The 18,013-nt window shown below is 39.3% G+C and overlaps 1 pseudogene; it reads left to right on the forward strand.

Annotated features, from left to right (window-relative positions):
• The first annotated feature begins 14,930 nt into the window (after positions 1 to 14,930).
• On the forward strand, positions 14,931 to 16,542 carry LOC102540932 (src substrate protein p85 pseudogene; annotated as a pseudogene).
• The last annotated feature ends 1,471 nt before the right edge of the window (positions 16,543 to 18,013 follow it).

An 18,013-nucleotide genomic window follows, 5' to 3' on the forward strand; every position in this document is an offset into this window, starting at 1 on the left:
GTGAATAAATGAGAATAACATCCTTGGGGACCTGCAGGATCGGTTTACTCTGAAAATGCTCGGCTTCACAAAGGGTCAGAGTCACAAGGTAAATGAAAATGGCTAGGAGGGGACTTTGATGGCCGAAACACGGTAACCGTAGAGGACTTAAAAGAAAACTTCATTTTAAAAATTTTTTTAAAAGAGGAAAAAGAAAGAAGCGGAGGAAAGGGAGGGAACCTCAGAACTGCAAAGTCAATTGATAAGAACAGAACATTTTGACAATGATGTCCATGAATATTCGTTTGTAATTTACACACAGGAAGGATACAGACAGGTATATATGCTTATAAAATTGTATAAAGTCTTCAACTACCAAGAAAAGAAAATTGTATAAACTCCCCATCTGTCCACATCTGTAAACATTGTGAATTAATTTTATTTTACATGTGAATAAAAACTAGGACAAAGCCTGTTAGCTCAATTTCTTGGTGAGCTATGACCTAAGTGCTCTAATTTTCATCTTAGCTGCAAGTGATAAAATCTAGTGAGAAATCAAACATGCCATGTCTTTCGATCACTCCTTGTTTTTTCTCTACACACAACTTCCCAGTTAAAGTGATTTCTATTAGACCACCTTAATGGAGGTGCATTAAAAGCAATTTATAGGCAAGAAAGTCAGAAAAACCACTGGAATTCTTGACACGTTTCCACAGAGATCCTGCATGGCTTCTGTCACAGGATCACTCCTAGGAAGTCTCTCTGGCCCCTGACTTTTTCAGATCATTTTTAGACACGTAGACTGTGGTGATGTAAAGAAATCTTACAGAGTTAGTTACATCAGATTATATCCAGTGAAGATGTAAATAGAGTTCTGTTCCCTCCTTTTATTCAGCAGATGACAATTGTGATGGAGGCAGGAGCTGATGTGGATGAAGACTGGTGGCAAATGGCCACCTGGCCCCTGTAGGTATGATTTCCAGTAGAGGTGAGATGTCATCATACAAATTCAAGCTCGGAGGGTGCAGTGGATTGGATAGTGCCCTCCACTTCCCCCAAAAAGATATGTCTCCCTAGATTCTGTGACTCTGAGCTCATTTGGGAAAAGAGTCTTTGCAGATGTAATTAAGTTAAGGAATTCAAGATGAGGTCTTCACGGATTAGGGTGCGCTCTAAATCCAGTGACAAGTGTCCTTATAAGAGAGGGAGAAGGGAATGTAAAGACAGAGAAAGAGATTGGAGCAATGTGTCTGTAAATGAAGGGATGCCCAGAGTTGCCAGCAGCCACCAGAAGCTAGGATGGAGGCTGAGAACAGATTCTCCACAGAGCCTCAGAAGGACTTGCCCCACTGACACCTTCATTTTGAACTTCTGGCCTCCAGAACTGTGAGAAAATAACATTTTGTTATTTTAAATCACCCAGTTTGCGATAATTTGTTACAGCAGCTCCAAGAAACTCATACAGATGGCAATGACTGCGTGCTATCACAGTCACAAGGTCGTCCAGCTCGGGCTTGCTCCTCTCCAGGAAGAGGGAAATTAGTGCCTGGTGAGGCAGCCCATTGAGTGATTGGGTCACACTGGCCGTACAGTGGGAAATTGGCTTTCAGTTACTGTTTTCTTTCAGAATGTCTGATTCGCAAGAATGGACAATGGATGTTATATATGAGAGACTGGTACTTCCTTTTGTTTGTATATGTACATATTTTAAAAGAGCATGACTATACCGTTGAAGAAAATCTTGTTAAAAGAGACAAATTACTGTATTTACTTAATTGTCTGAATTAAAAACTTTAGGGAGTGGCCAATTTAATTTAGACTTAATTGATGACACTGGCTGAAAGAAATTTTGAGTAAAGGTAATTTATTTAAAATAGACCATTTTCAGGACATAAAAAAAGTTAAAAGAATACATTTATTAAGCTTGAGTTTTGAGGAATTAGATTGATAGCACAAAATGCTCTCTATTCATTATAAAAATTTCAAGGAACACAATATTCAAAGAAGAGTTTCAAGTTTGCCTCACTATCAACAAAAAAGTTTTTAGGTTTCAGTGGCCTGAAAAAGTTAATCTGTTTTCCTACTTCAGTAATTCCCAAGAAGTAAGATATTGGGGAAAAAAGTGGCTGAAAGTGTAAATTTAGAAAGCAGGAGTTATAACCAGCAGTAAATATGTAAATGCCCATTTGGCTGTTTAAAATCTGTATGTGGATGGAAATGTAGTGGAAAAAAAAAAACATAAATTATCCAGAGTGGATTTATCACAATTATGTATTCTAAAAATCCTATCTTAAAAAAAATGCCAAAGAAGACTGACACATGGAATTCATTACATTTTAGCTAATGGTTTCAATCAAATTTATACCAGAGCTGAGTAGGCAGCAAGTATTTCTGGACCTGTGTCTCCAATCACAGGGTACCCAGAGACAGAGGCATTCACACACAGAGGAAATTCGGTGCCCAGACTACTGAATGCTAATGCCTTTCCCACCCACACTTTTTACTCCAGGGATAAAATCATTTTTTTTTTTTTAAATTTAGGCTCTATGAAAGGCCAAAATAGTTAGTAGGATAAATAGTATTTTTTTAACATTATTCCATGACAAGTTTATAGTAGAATTGGATGGGATGGAAGGAGAATATTGCAGTTCTTTTTTGTGGCATGGCATGATACTTTTTCAAAACTTGGTAGTTTACACGTAGAAGAAATAAGAAAAGAATGATTTATTGACACTAGCCATGCAAATTTGTGTTACTTTTTTTTCATGCATTTAAATGTGATTTAACGTTGACATCTATCTAGATAATCTTTAAATTCTAATTTTTATTTGGAGTATTTTGTTAATTCTTCATATACTAAATATATTTTATTAACTTGGACAAATGAACTATCCTTTTTTGTTTCCTTTGAGGTGTGGGGATTGGTGAAAAGGAGAACTCTACGTGAGTGTTCTGTTTGGTTTGTTAATTTCTTTTCGCAAGGTGGCTTTGAAAGGAATCAGTTTGAAAGTTATTGTCAGCTATGGATTCTGTTGAAGTGGGATGGGGGAATTCTTTGCCTGCGTGTACAGCTTTGGCCTTCAGGGGGCAGCCAAGTGCAGCGAAGCTAACTGAACTGGCAAGCACTGCCCTGTTTTCATGCTACCTGAGTAACCCTAGTTCCCCTAAAATGCAGCAAAAGCCAAAGTAAGCACTCCTGCACCATCTGTCACTGCGTGGAAGAGAGCTGAGGCAGCCATATTTAATCAGCGCTGAAGTCTCCCCCTGGGTGATGTTCGTGCCCTTCTGTAATATTTTATTCTAAGCCATTTCCCAGACAGCATTATTGATTCGTGTCATTATTCTCCCCCAAGCTCCGGGAGCTTGTGCAATGTGATACCAACTGCAGTTCTCTTTGTGACCCTAACCTCAGAACCAAAAAGTAAGGTGACTGCCTGCAACATCCAGGCTAGCCCAGATGGCACATTATGCCGTGTATCGTAGGCATTCTAAATTCTACAGTCTGACATCAATTGGTTATAATGCATTTGCAAAAAATAAAAAATACCCCCCCCCCAAAAAGAGGATTTTGGCATTTGTTTCTTATTTCTGCTTTTTCACTTCTTAACTGGTAGACTTATGTTCTTGATGAGAAGATACTGCACTTAAGATATTTTGTGTGGGTGGTTTGGATAAGAAACTCCCCTCCCCTGGAAGATTCATTGGAAATAATAATACATTTGATATTTATGTTGACTAGAGTGCTGAAATTCTTTCCTCTCTCTTCTCTCAGTAGTAAAGGAGGACAGTAAACATTTTCTTTCTTCTTAATGACAGATACCAGGTTGAAAGAGGAAGCTCTGGTTGTTGAATGAATAAGTGAGGGAAGAGAGGAAGGAAGGAAGGCAGAATGGAAGAAAGGAAAGGAGGCAAAGAAGGAAAATCCAGTAATTTTCATTATTCTTCAGCGATCTTCTTACTCTTAGGAAATGACCCATTGATCTCTTTTCTCAAAGTCATTTCAATTTTGAGTCCATCAGCATCCTTAAAAGTATGAATACTCTTATTTACCTTTCAGACAGTAGCCTAAAGAGTAACAGACCTCCAGATCATCCCTCATCTATACTCACGCACACATACCCTGGTGTAAAAGATCTGTAAAATACTACCTAGATATTTGCAATTTTAGCACCAACTTTTTGTTTTGTCTTGGACCCAATGGAGTAATGGAACTTGAAATGCCCACTCTTTTCTTCCTCTACCAGCAATGTTTTTCTAATTATTGTATAAAAGACAGTCCCTGTAGTACTAGACCTGCGTTTCTGGTTGTATGCACTTCAGGAATCTTTTGGTCTAGTGCAGTTTAAGCTTACGATTCGAATTTATTTTTGTACAATGGTCATTATCAATCCTGCTTGCTATTTTCTAAAGTGTAAAGTTATTATGGCAATAATTTGCCTGAATATCATGAGAGAGAATAAGTCAAGAATACAATAATCACAATTGTATGATTCCATAATTGGTATTTACAATTGGTAATTGGTATTACCATTTACAGAGCATCTTCTATGTTTCTAACACTGTATTAGGAAATATATTTATATTAACACCCAACTCTCACAAACATTACAAAAAGTAGGTATTATACCCAATTTGTATATGTTTAAACTGAAGCTCAGGGATATTAAGTAATTAATTAAGTTACTTCAAGGGAGGTAACTATTTTCTAAAGAAGAAATAAAGTAAAAGCAGGATAATTCTAAGAAGAAATTAAAGAAAGACACCTGACTTAATAGATATGAAACTGTATAAAGATATAATCATTAAAAGTAAATTTATGGCACAGGAATAAACAAATTGACAGGACTGAAAAGAAAATTCAGTAATTAACCCAAGTATGGCTAGTAACTAATTTTATCGAAACTTCCTTAATAACAGATGCCTGGCTGCATGTTCTGCATACTTTTTAATCACTTAAACCTCAAGTGCTCCTAGGAGACATTATTATCTCTGCAATTTAGACAAGGAAACTGAAGCTTAGACGTATAACTGTAGTAACTTGTCCAAAGTTACACAGTTAGTGGGAACATAAGTTTTTATACTTCTAGCATCAAACTGCTTTACCATTATGTCCAGTTTCTCCAGTGTATCATGGAATTTAGTGCATGTTAAAAGTAGCATTTTAAAGTCAGCTAGAGGAAAAACAATAAATTATTCAGTAAGCAGTGTTAGGATAACTCTATAAATTGAGTATTTTACTTAATCATACCAAAGTAAATTCCAGATGGATCAAATATATAAATATAAACAGTGAATCCATAAACATCCTAAAAGAAAATTAGAATGAGTATTTTTATGTTCTTGGGAAGGCCATTTTAAATATGACAAGAAAACCAGGGATCATAAAGTAAAATGTTGATAACTTTGACTGTAATATGTGATAAATTTTAACTGTAAACAATTTAAAAGACAAACAACTTACTAGGAAAATATTCACAACATATATGCTAGGCCAAGACTAATGATGTTAATAGATACAGGACTCTTTAAATCAATTTAAAAAATCAGTACTTTAATAGCAGAGTGGGAAAAGTTTATGAATAAATACTTTACAAGAGGAGAAATACAAAAAGTCAAAAAATATCCATAATAAAGAAAAGTAAATTTAAACAGGAATGAGATTGCATTTTTTTCCCTATTTGATTGAAAAAGATCAATGCTTTGTGTTAACAATGGTTTGGGAAAAAATGGTATCTCATACAACGTAATTTGCTAATAATATTACTTAATCAAAAATAAAAATACCATTTGTCCTAATAGTTCCACTTTAAAAATCTTAAGAAACTAATTATACAATTAAATAAAATATATCACAAGATATTTAAAATGTTCAGGTAGATTTATTGCCCCATTACTTATTATAGAGTAAAATTGGAAACAATATAAATGTCTATCATGGAGGCATTTCTGTTAGGGGTTATGGTACATGGATACAATGGAATACTATGAGCCTTTAGAAGTAATGTTACAAAGCTATATTTATGAGCATGGAAATGTGTTCATGACATTCAAGTTAAAAAAAATGCAAGCTACAAACCAGCCGTGAAAAATCATATGTGAATACTAATATATGTCTAAAGAGAAGTCTACTAGCTATTCAACAAAACATTATGAGTATTACACTGTTTTTTTAAAAAAATCTTTATTGTATTTAAATACTTTGTTTTATGATGCCTTATTTTTAGTACTAGGAAAGCAGCAAAGCTATTTTCCTTTTGGGAAACTGTTGCGAAGACATACATGGGCTGGAACTGAGTGAAACGGGATGGAAAGAAAGTGATTCTGAGACTCCTTGGATTTCCTACAGGCTTTACAGCCTCTCTGGAGCATCTTTACTTCTGCCAGGCAACCACTCTGTTCTTTTTGATGCAAATGTGTTCTGCTCTGCCATTACTTTGGTTTGCACATGGCATTGGCTAGTCATGACCCATGCTGTCATGGTGCCATTTCTGCATTTATGTTAACTGGCCTTACTGATCTCTGGGAATTTCCTACTCAGAAATCTTGGAGAAAAGGAATCTGATTGACCCAAGCTATCGTTTCTTTTCTTCAACCGAGATCCTGTCAAAATGTCATTGATAGGCTTGTGGCTTGGTTATCCTTGGGTCAGGTGTTCACTCAGTACAATTACTAGGGCTGATGGGGGGTATTTCATGACACTCAGGCTACCCAGGCTAGCCCCTCAAATAGCTTGGGAGCAAGGACATTTCCTTTACAAAGGCATTCTGGTGGGCAGGCAGGGACCACTTGGCAATTGAACTATAGTACAGTGACTATCCAGCTGACTTCCTCTGACTGTTCCTTTAACAATTTAAAGAGCTGACAGGGAAGAACATGTCAGCATTTCCTCTATATAACTGAGTAACCTTGGAAATCTAGAAAAAAGAGGCAACCCAACCATATTCAATTGGGAAACGTTTTGCTCAGTTTAGGAAAAGTTTGCCATTGAAATAATTAGATGTCATTAGCAAATCTGACCTCTATGTGCAAAAATACACAGATCATTGAGCGCTCTGGTGAACATCTTTAAGAACCACTCAGAAATTCTTCACAACATGAATAATATAAAATTTTGCTTCAAGAAATATAATAGGTAACTCTTTACAAAGTTAAAAATCAAAGAAGATAGAAACATAGCCTTCAAAATGATAATTTAAATAGTTTGGTCTAAATAAATTTCTTTAATAAAAATTTATAGCAACATTAATTTGTCTGTGTTGTGCCAACTTAAAATTTGAATTTCTAATAAATTCTAAATGGCAATGATCTGTGCTGGTCAATTACTATAATTTACCATCTCTAAATATCTTACTACAAGTCACAAATCTTACTGATTCATAAACCAAGATAAGAAACTTAAGTAATGACTTTGTCCAAATTCATATATTTAATTATTTGCTTGAACAAAGCAAAATCAAATCAGGCAATTATCCAGGGGACTAATTTGCATGACCAATGTCAATAATAATATTAAAATTCCATAAACAAAATAGAATAAATGTTGATATTACCTTAAAAGGCCAGTGTTTCCAGCCCAAATCGGAAGATTAGATTCCATGATATTACTTCTTTTAAAGTATATTTATGAAAGATTTTAATGCAAGTAAACAAAATCCTTTCATTTTGTTATTCCATTATTTCAAAACTATAATTAAAATTCCTGAAGTGTCTTGGAAAATGCTAGCACTAAGGATAGAGATTTAAAAAGATACAACCCTCAATATAAAGGAATTTAAAGTTTAATAGAGAAGACAGACAAATAAAGAGATTACAGCATGTATTTTCCTATAAAAGTGTCCAAGATGTCATGGGAAGCCTAGACATTATTCTTTTTCTCATTTTTGTTGGGAGTCATCTGTATATTAATATTCTCATGAACATTCAAGTGTTGCAATATCCTGGTTTTGAGTGTCTTTTTAGGATAGAGCCATAACACATTTTGGGAGTTAATACATAGTCTACACATATGCACACAAGCCCTTAGGCATAATTTCTACTGATATGAAGCATGACTTTAAATTCTTGCCAAATAATACTTCTGTAGTTTTTTTTTTTTAACTCGATGAGAACTGTTGTACTGAGTTCTGACAGCAATAAAGGTGTTTCATCAATCCATCTCATGAAGTAGTGGTACCCATCTAATGCAACCAACCAAACACTTTATAAAGTTTAATGTTCTCATTTCATTTCCAAACACTCACTAAATACATGGTAGGTATTTTTTTTTTTTAACACACGCATTGTTGATTTTCTATGTAGGGTAAAAAGCATGTGCCTTATTCAAGTAATTGGTATTCAGTCTCTTACACTTATCTTGTTTAAAATTTCTTCTTTTTCCTACTCTCTAATATCAACTTACAAGTCATTTTGTAGTGTCCTGGGTCATCGTGTTTTGTAGATAAAAATCTCTTAATACAAGGAGGTAAAAAAAAGGGGAAAAGTGAATTGATACACGGGCTAAACACTTCCTCCATGGGCCGTGCAAGAGACCTGAGGAATTTTCTTGATGATCCGTTTCATTTCCTAGTTATACAACTTAGAAAAAGATAACCTTCCAGAGAATCCACTGAGAAAGTGCTCTTCTAACCTAATTGTGGGATTTCAATTTCTATTAAAATAGCACTTCTCTCTACCTAGTCTGAAACTGAGAATGAGGGTAGAATTTTTCTTTTTCAGCTGAAGGCTGCGAGCCAGCAAACTCAATGTGAAGGAGAGAAAAATGGAGAGAACAAAAACTCAGAATCTGAAGATGTGTCACTACACGTCACGATAAATATCATGCAGGAGAAGAGAGATGATGTTTTTCAAATATTTAAAACACAATTTACAGCCACTTACTTCAGCCCAGTTAATAGAAATATAGTTAGACTGTGGGAAATGGATAGTTTTTTTTTCAGTGATCAAAATGCTAAAAGATATGTGAATTGTAAGAGAATTAAAGGCTAACTGGTCATATTAATATCTGCAGTTTGATTGTGCAGAACTTAAAGTGCTCCTGGTTTGAGTCTTTTTTTCTCTCTTCCTCTTTTCCTCTCTTCCTCCCTTCCTTCTTTCCTCCCTTCCTTTCTCTCACTTTTTTTCCTGTTCCTCTTCTTTCAATTTGTTGAAAGAGTAAGAGAGCGGACGCAGGCACCCGTGCTGGTGTCTGCTTCTACAGCAGGTTTAAGCCTAGGACAACACCCACCTACCTACCTGGGGGTTCCCGTCTGAATTAAAATAGTATCATTGCCACTGCTTCCTTTAAAAGAGTTATTGTAGTCCCTATTATCTTTAGGTTTAATTAATTCTTACATATGCTAATTGGAGACTCACTAAGATAGAATCAAATTATCTTTGACCTATGTGTTCCTTGGAAACATTTTCAACTGAATTGAGAGGAAATGTAAAAATACATGGAATTAGTAAAGACATTTTCTTCCAAGGAGTTTATAAACGTTTACTGAAGCGTCTGAGAGTATCTGTGGCCTGTTCTTAGACCCACGGACACTTCTCCAGGCTCCTGCTTCTGCTCTTGACACTTGCAGGCTACATTTCCCAGGCTCTGCTGTCAGCCAGCCCCCAGACCAGTGGGAGGCTCTGGTGGGAGACTGGAGCGCAAGAGAAGAGAGAAGCCAAAGTGTTTCTTTGCCCATCTCTGTGCCTCTGGTGGCCTCTCTAGCAATGACTGCTTCTTCTCCATGGCTCCAGCCCCCACCAGACTTACTGGCCATTGTTCCTTCTGAGTAATCTTGTCCCCTGTCTTTTACAATAGCATCTTCACCCTTTGTCTAACCAGCCTAGTGCTGGCAATGAATTATTTTTGTTACTCTCTCTGGGTTTCCTTACTATCACCTATGTAACCAATTCCCTGCATTAAAATCACTGGAAGTAATTTGTTTCTTCCTGGCTAGACCGTTCCTGATCTAACTTACTTTTATAAGTCATTGTGGAATAAATTTTCAAAGAGTTGCAAATTTCAGGGGGAAAAAAGTCTAGGTTATGCCAATAATACTGGCCACATATTGCAAAAGTTACCAAATAAATCAATGGCTATTTTTTTTCTACATGAGAATAAAAAGCTAGTTTAATAGATTTATTTTCTTCCATAATTGAGTAATTTTTTGGATTTGCGTTGGTGTAATTTTATCCCATAGTTGCTGCCTCCCCTATGGTTACTTAGAGAAAAGCTACTCAAAGCATAACATTTGGAATTGAATGCCCAATTGGCTGTCTAAAGCTTCCTGGGGACATTTTGGTCTCAATCATACCATTGGACATGTTGCATACAAAATGGGTATTGGCTGTCTGAAAATTCTGAAATGGTCAAATTTACTGTGAGTTTAGTAAAGAAAAGGAAGGACAGAAGAGGAGAGGAAAAGAAAGGAAAAGACCCACCTGAAACACATGGGTACCATGAAGCCTGGCTCTGTCACAAACTGCTGCTTTGGGAAGATCATTTAACTCCTTCCAGCCTCAATTTAGGGATTTGAATGAGTTCAGATGATGCTCCGTGAATAACAGAACAGTAAACTCAAAACTCATCCAGTTTAAACATTAAGGACAATTTGTTATTACAAATGACAAAAGCCCATAGGTGGAGCTGCTCCAAGTTTTCCAGGCTTGGTAATGGGGGAGCTCAGGGCATCCCCCAAGGCCAGGTTCCTTCCCTTATTCTCTCTACTGTCCTGGACTCCCTTGCAGTCACAAAGTTCAAGACAGAACCTGCATATGAGACAAAATCGAGCAGAAGATGTCTTCTCTTCTTTGAGTCTCTTCTTTAAGAATGCAAGACCCTTTCCCAGAAGTACCCAGGTGACTCTTGAAGTTGGAATGAACCATGCTAAAATTTGGACATATTTTACAGATAATTTTAATTGCTATATTTGCTTATAACTCTTAGGAAATAAGAGTAGTATAAAAGTCAGAATTACTAGATGACATAGCAAGAAAAACATATCTCCTATTTCTTATTTTTAAACATGTTTTTGGATTGTTACATAGAGAATGGTTTGGAATGTTTTCCCCCTCTAGTGTTACAGAAATGACAGGCCAGTCAAGAAAAAAGCACCACTCGGAGGGTTGGAGTACTCAGATGTATTACGCAGGCGGGCTCAGAGGGGCTTCTGCTCCGAAGCTCTAAGCACCTCCAAGACGTGCACATGAGGTTTTATAGGGTAAAGCACAAGCTTGGGGTATTAGGCCTATAGGCATGGAACAGCTTTAGGAGCATTATCATCACAAAAGTGGAGGCAGGGAGGCAGCAAATCAGCATTCCAAAGCCAGATATGTATCTTTGAAAACCCAGCTGGCTAGCAAAAAAACATAAACAGCAAACCAACACTAATTAACCTAGATTTACAAGTTAGTCTAGCAGAACTCAGATCAGTATTCCAATACTTAGATTTGTGAGTTACCTTGTTAGACCAGCCCGGCTTTTCCTTCACACTAGGAAAGAGTAATAATTACTAAAGTATATTGAACATTTACTATATGCCAGGAGATGGGGTAAACACTTCAATTTCACTGCTCCTTACAACCACTTAACCAACTAGGTACTATTAATATCACCCCATTTTACAGATGAGACATCTGAGGTACAGAGAGATTGAATAATTTTTCTGCTGTTCCTCTAGCAAATTTGGCAGAAAGCTAGGATTTGAACTCAAAGTTTTTAACAGCAGAATCCCTGTCTCCAGAAGCTACAGGGATGCCAACACACATTTTATCCAGAATAATTCAAACAAAAATCTTGGGGCAAAACAAAAATTATGGATTTTGCAGCCATTTTTTGCAGCTGCCTTGAAGCATCAGACTTATTGGCGGTGTTCTCTAAAATGTTTTTGATTTTAGAACTTTAAAAAGTGAGTATGTATATACACACACACACACACACACACACATATGTACATTTTCCCCCTTCATTACATAATTTAGCATCCTCTCAAGTTGTTCATTAGCTCAGTGCTTCTCAGACTTTAATGTGCCCAAGAGCTACCTGGGGATTTTACTAAATGCAGATTCTGATTCAGGAGGAGGGATGAAGTGGGGTCTATCAAGGTGACGCTGATGTTGCTGGACAGAGGACCACAATCAGTGTGAAGAAATATTAGATAATCATTCACAGTGCTGGTGGACCGTGATGTGCTGGTGCCAGCTTCTACTGGCTTGTGAGAGTCAATGGTTAAATTTTCAAGAATATTGGGAGCTGGTTGTTAAGCACAGTCATTATCAACAAATTATATAAATGTCCAATTAAACAAATTGTAAACAGAGGCAATAAACACTCCTAAGTCATGTCTCACTTAACATTTCATGACTTTTCTTTCTTTCTTTCTTTCTTTCTTTCTTTCTTTCTTTCTTTCTTTCTTTCTTTCTTTCTTTCTGTTGCAGTATAGTTGATTTGCAAAGTTATGTTAGTTTCTGGTGTACAGCAAAGTGATTCAGTTATACATATATATATATATTCTTTTTCATATTCTTTTCCATTGTAGTTTATTACAGGATGTTAAATATAGTTCCCTGCGCTACACAGTAGGACCTTGTTGTTTATTTTATATATAATAGTTTGTATCTGCTAATCCCAAACTCCTAATTTATCCTTCCCCCACCCCCTTTCCCCTTTGGTAACCATAGGTTTTGTTTTCTATGTCTGTGAGTCTATTTGTGTTTCATAAATAAGTTCGTTTGTGTTATATTTTAGATTCCACATATAAGTGATATCATATGGTATTTGTCTTTCTATTTCTGATACTTCACTTAGTACAGTATTTCTCAATTGTTAATGCTCTTGACTTTTTAAATGTCGATTATGGAAATATTCTACAATGGTGTGACACCATTCATCTCTTCCCAGCTCTGCATTCAGTGATGCCATGTGGAAAGCCTGAAATCCATCACAGTGGGAATATTTATACCATGGAAACTGGAAAATATAACAAATCAGGACTTTTTTCCCCAGAGAGCCTGTTGTTAAAACATTTACCAGCTTATCACTCTGATAAACCTACATTGCATTTACACTTATGTTAACTAATATTTTTAAAAAATCTGGTTGTCATTTCAAACATAAAACTATTTTACATGGAGCTATATCTGCTTAAATTTACAGACAGGATGAGAATGTGAGGGAGGGTCTTTTAGTTTCAAGTTGTGAGTTAGCTGGACTAGAGTTCCTGAGTACATATACCTGAGTTCTTACTTTAGGGAGGGGTAGGTTTGAAGTTCACAGTGTACCTGCCCTTCAGGCTAGTTATTCATGAGAGAGGAGAGGGTACATGAAGAATGACATTGAATGTATTCCGTCCATGATCACACAGAAGTTGCTACACATATGAAATATCAGCTTTCTCGATTGTTTGTAATAAGCATCCTTTTTTTTACAGTCATTTGCTCTGCGAGGTCTCGGCACAGTTTCATATTTTGCCTTTGGCAGCTGAGAGCTATTATTGGGCCCCACAACATCTGTTTCAACAACAGTGGGTCCCTGGTCAGAAAAACTAATTAAAAAAGAAGTCCAAAACAAAATGTCATAACTTATATGTTGTGCATATACAGTAAACATGGTTACCGGTAAAAGAAAGAAAGCCCTTTCATATGGTTGGAGTTATTTACAAAACTATGACAAGCGATGAAAGGCCTGAGCCGTATTTTGAGTTGAAGGCTGCAGGAGAGGATGCTAACCAGCCAGTTTTCCTGATGTGGGATGCTTTGCAAAGCTGTGCTAATTGGCAAGATCATTCTCCAGCGTGATCAGCTGTATGAATAACAAAATGTAATGGGTCCCAAAACATTCGCTCAGTCCTGCTCGTTCATTCTTCCATCAAATTTTCACTCATCAAGATATAAGTACAAAGTGCTGGTGATTTCCTGGAAGGCTAACTAGTTTTTCCTAACCTGGCAGCAGCAAGAGCAGGGATGTTTACATTGAGCTGATGAAATGCAAGTAATAGACAAAACATAGAGAGATGTGGGATCAGGAACCTGTAAAATTTCCATTCAGTTTGCTGCCTAAGAGATGATGGGGGAAAACTCAAAACTCTGTTTTTCCTTCCTTTCATATCTGTAGGAACATGCTTTCTACTTTCTAATTATGAACAGAGCCTTAGTGATGTTGAGAATGCTTTGTGTGCATGTCTGCCTGCTTTTGAGAAGTACAACTTTATTCTTCTTAAGATTTCAAGCTTTTAGAAGCAAACCAATGACTAATGCTAAAGCAAGAGTCTTTAAAAACCAATCAATAAATGTCCCTTCTATAAACAGTTTCTTTCCTACAGGGGCTGAGACAGGGTTGGGTCAGGCTGGCAATCATACTGAGTTTTATTTTAAGCCTCTTTGGCCCCACAGAACAGCTGCAAGAGTGTCGGGACCCCTGGGGAATACAACCCACCTGGTTCTGTTCTTTTCCTCCCACCCAGATGAAATTTTTAGTTTTTTGAGTTGCTAACAAGGCAACTACCCATTTCCATGGTTGACTGCTTTTATTCCAGATAGTTTTGAAACTGGTGATGATTTAACTTAGGGGTTGCCTCTCACACTCATTTTGAGTTTAATGGTGTGAATCAGCATGACTCCAAGGCAGTGGTGCATGCGAGTTAAGGGTATAGACTATAGGTACCACTAAACTGCATGGGTTGGAATCCTTGTTCTGCCTCTTACTAGCTGTATGACTTTGGATAAAACACAGATTTCTTGTTGTTGCTGTTGTTGTTTTTAAACAATCACTTATACGGAACTTTCTATATATCAGGCACTATTTAAGAACTTTACAGGCTTGGGGGCAATGGGTGCAGCGAAGCCAGGGCCAAGCAGACCATACCAGACTGACCCCAGGCAACGACAGAATCATTCCTAAATTTCTGGAGATTCCTTCTTAGATTGCTGAATTTTAAACAGAATTTTGTGAACAGCCTTTCATCTTCACCTGGAAAAGAAAGATGGGGAAAGCTGCGGCAGGCCACACCGTGTCCATCACCCAGGATGACCTGGGAGCTGAGTGTTGGGAAATCTATCCTGATTTTGTGAATGGTGTAAGTGAGAAAGAACAGACATGGGGACCCCAAACGGTGCAAGGTCTGGGCACCAGGAATACATGACTGTACACAAACTGAGAGAGAATGTGTTTCAAGAATACCAGCCCCTCAAGGAGAAGGAGCTTGAAACAGGACCAAAAGCCTCCTGTGGTTATGGAGGGAAGCTCAGCGTGGAGCAGGACAGCATGGACAAATCAGCTGTCCACCATGAATATCAATCAAAGCTTTCCAAGCACTACTTGCAGGTAGACCCCAACCAGGGATTTGGAGGTAAGTTTGGTGTTCAGGTGGACAGAGTTGACCAGCTGGCTGTGGGCTTTGAATACCAGGGAAAAACTGGGAAACATGCCTCACGGAAAGACTACTCGAGTGGTCTTGGCGGCAAGTACGGGCCTGCAGGCCAACCATGCGGGCAAGAGCGCGATGGGCTTCGATTACCAGGGCAAGACAGAGACACACAGGTTGCAGAAAGATTACTCCAGAAGTTTGCGTGGCAAGAATGGTATCGACCAGGCAAGGTGTATAAAAGGGCTGGCTTTCAGTATCAAGGCAAAACGGAGAAGCAGAGTCCCAGAAAGACTACGTGAAAGGCTTTGGAGGGAAATTTGGTGTGCAGACAGATATGTGTGCTCTTGGCCGGGATCACCAGGAGAAACTGCAGCAGCATGAATCCCCCCAAAAAACACTACATCAAAGGATCTGGCGGAGAATACGGGGCACAGAAGGACGGGACGGGTAAGAAGGCTTCTCCCTTTGAGGACGTTGCCAAGGTAGCCTCCTCTCGTCAGAAGACTGCTCCTGTGGAAGCCGTGAACAGCAGAACAAGCATCCTTGGAGCCAAACATCCTTGGAGCCGACTGGAAACCTCGCGACTGGAAACCTCGCGAGGGAAAGAACGAGAGGACGAGAAGACGGGCGGAAGTGGAGCGAGCCGGCAAAGAAGAGAAGCGAGTGAGAAGAGGCCCAGAGGCCGCGGCACCAGTGAGCAGGGGTCCCCAAGCCCACGCCCCCCGCGACCTCGACGCCTTCACCTGCTCGGGAGAGGCCGCCTTCACGCCGGGTCCACGAGGACGCAGCTCCTTTCCAGGCCCAGCCGAGCCACAGAGGCCCCGCGAGCCTGAGCCGGCGTGCAGCACGAAGGCCGCTGACTCCCCAGAGGCCCGCGCCGGAGGTCGCCTACGAAACTGCAGAGGCCCCGGGCCACCATCCGGCAGAGGGAGATAGATGCCTATGACCAGTGTGAAAGCGACCTCGGAATCACAGCCATCGCCCTCCGGGACCCCCAGGCTGCGGGCGGTGACGAAGTCTCCTTCCACCCCGACGACATCATCACCTACGTCGCGATGGTGGATGACAGCTGGTGGCGCGGGCTGTGCCATGGCAGGTACGGGCTCTTCCCAGCCAACTACTAGGAGGAGGGCCATGCAGTCCTCACGCTGCAGACCCTGCCTTCCTTCTGTGGGTTTCTTCAGGGTGAGGAGGGGAATAGACAGATTGCCTTTATATTTAATACTTTCGTTGACGCTTTTGAAGATATCTAGGCCACAGGATTTCCTATTATATTGTAATCATGCCCCTTGGAGGACTCGGTGATTTATACATTTAAGGTTTTTGTTTTAATTAATTAATTAATTAATTAATTAATTGCCATATCGACTGTCGCATGGAGCCACTTCGGGGACCTTTGGTTTGTCGCCGGCAGGAGGCAGCCCGCTTCGTCGCCTGCCGCTCCGTGGAGGCCGTATAAGAGTCTTAGGGAGGAGTCACTGTCCTCAGGGGGCCCTGTCTCGAGTCCTCATATTTGGAGGAAGGGGGAAGATCTTGATAGAAAATTAGAATGAAGGGAGATCGGTGGAAAGTGTAGGAGCTTTAAGGTCACGTGGAAAAGCCTCTAACACTGTAAAATTTCGTGGTATTTGGTGGATTTTAGCAGAGGCCCCTGTCTTCTTCCCTCACCACCCCCTCTTCTTGTGCTCGTTCTCCCGCCTCCCCTGACGCCCGTATGCCAGGAGGGCTGCTGAGCCGCTGCCGCTGCCCCTCAATGCAATGTCACCCAGCCCCTTAAAGACTGCCCCTCCCCTGCATGTCTCCGGCTCCCTGGGCTCGGTGGCCCCGGCTTGCCTGCCCTCGGCTGATGTCCTGTGGCCACCGGCTTTGTGGTAAACGGCCACTCTGCTGCAGGAAGGCAGGTCCCATCCTTGCTGTAAACTGCCAGAAATACTTCCCATCAAGGGAGCCGTGCTCTTTTTGCCAAAATAGCGTAAGTGATGGCAAAATTTGATTGATTGTCTTGGCTGAGAATATGAAGCAAACACTAGTGAGTGCTTCGGCCCAAGGTGCCCCCATAGCAGCTCTGCGTGGTCGCTGTGGGGAGCCCGTGCCCCTCCCGAGGGACCAGGAGGCTGCACCCGGTCAGGGCTGCGTCCTTCGGGATGATCCTGAAACATCTCAGGTGTTGGGGCATCAGTGACTGTGAGGTACATGTTTTCTTTCCTGACGTGCCTTTGCTTTACCACAGTTAGGTGGGGTTTTAGGTTTTATATGCAATTATTGTATCTAAATTTCTGTAGGACACCTCATAGGTATGATTTTTTAATTAAATATTCAAAATAAACTTCTTTCATAAAAAAAGAACTTTACGAATACAAGCTCATTTAATTTTTACAAGCTGGGACAGTACTCTCATTATTCTCCATTTTTTCGGATGGGAACATTGAGGTGGGAAAGGCTAGTGGGGCATATTGATTAAGAATGTGGGACTGGAGAGGCGTTGTCTGAGTTCCTACTCCAGATTGGCTGCTTTTTGTCTGTATTTTACCTCAGGCAACAAAACAACAACATATCTTACCCATCCCATCACCATCTTTCCATTCTTAGAGATTTTTTTTAATACCAAGAGAATTGGAATGCCATTCCATTGGAACGATAAGTAACAAACTCGTAAATAGAATAAATTTAGTTTTTTAAACAAACTGCTATGTTCTCCT

The sequence above is a fragment of the Vicugna pacos genome, chromosome 8 (assembly GCF_048564905.1).
Source record: "Vicugna pacos chromosome 8, VicPac4, whole genome shotgun sequence".
NCBI lineage: Eukaryota > Metazoa > Chordata > Mammalia > Artiodactyla > Camelidae > Vicugna > Vicugna pacos.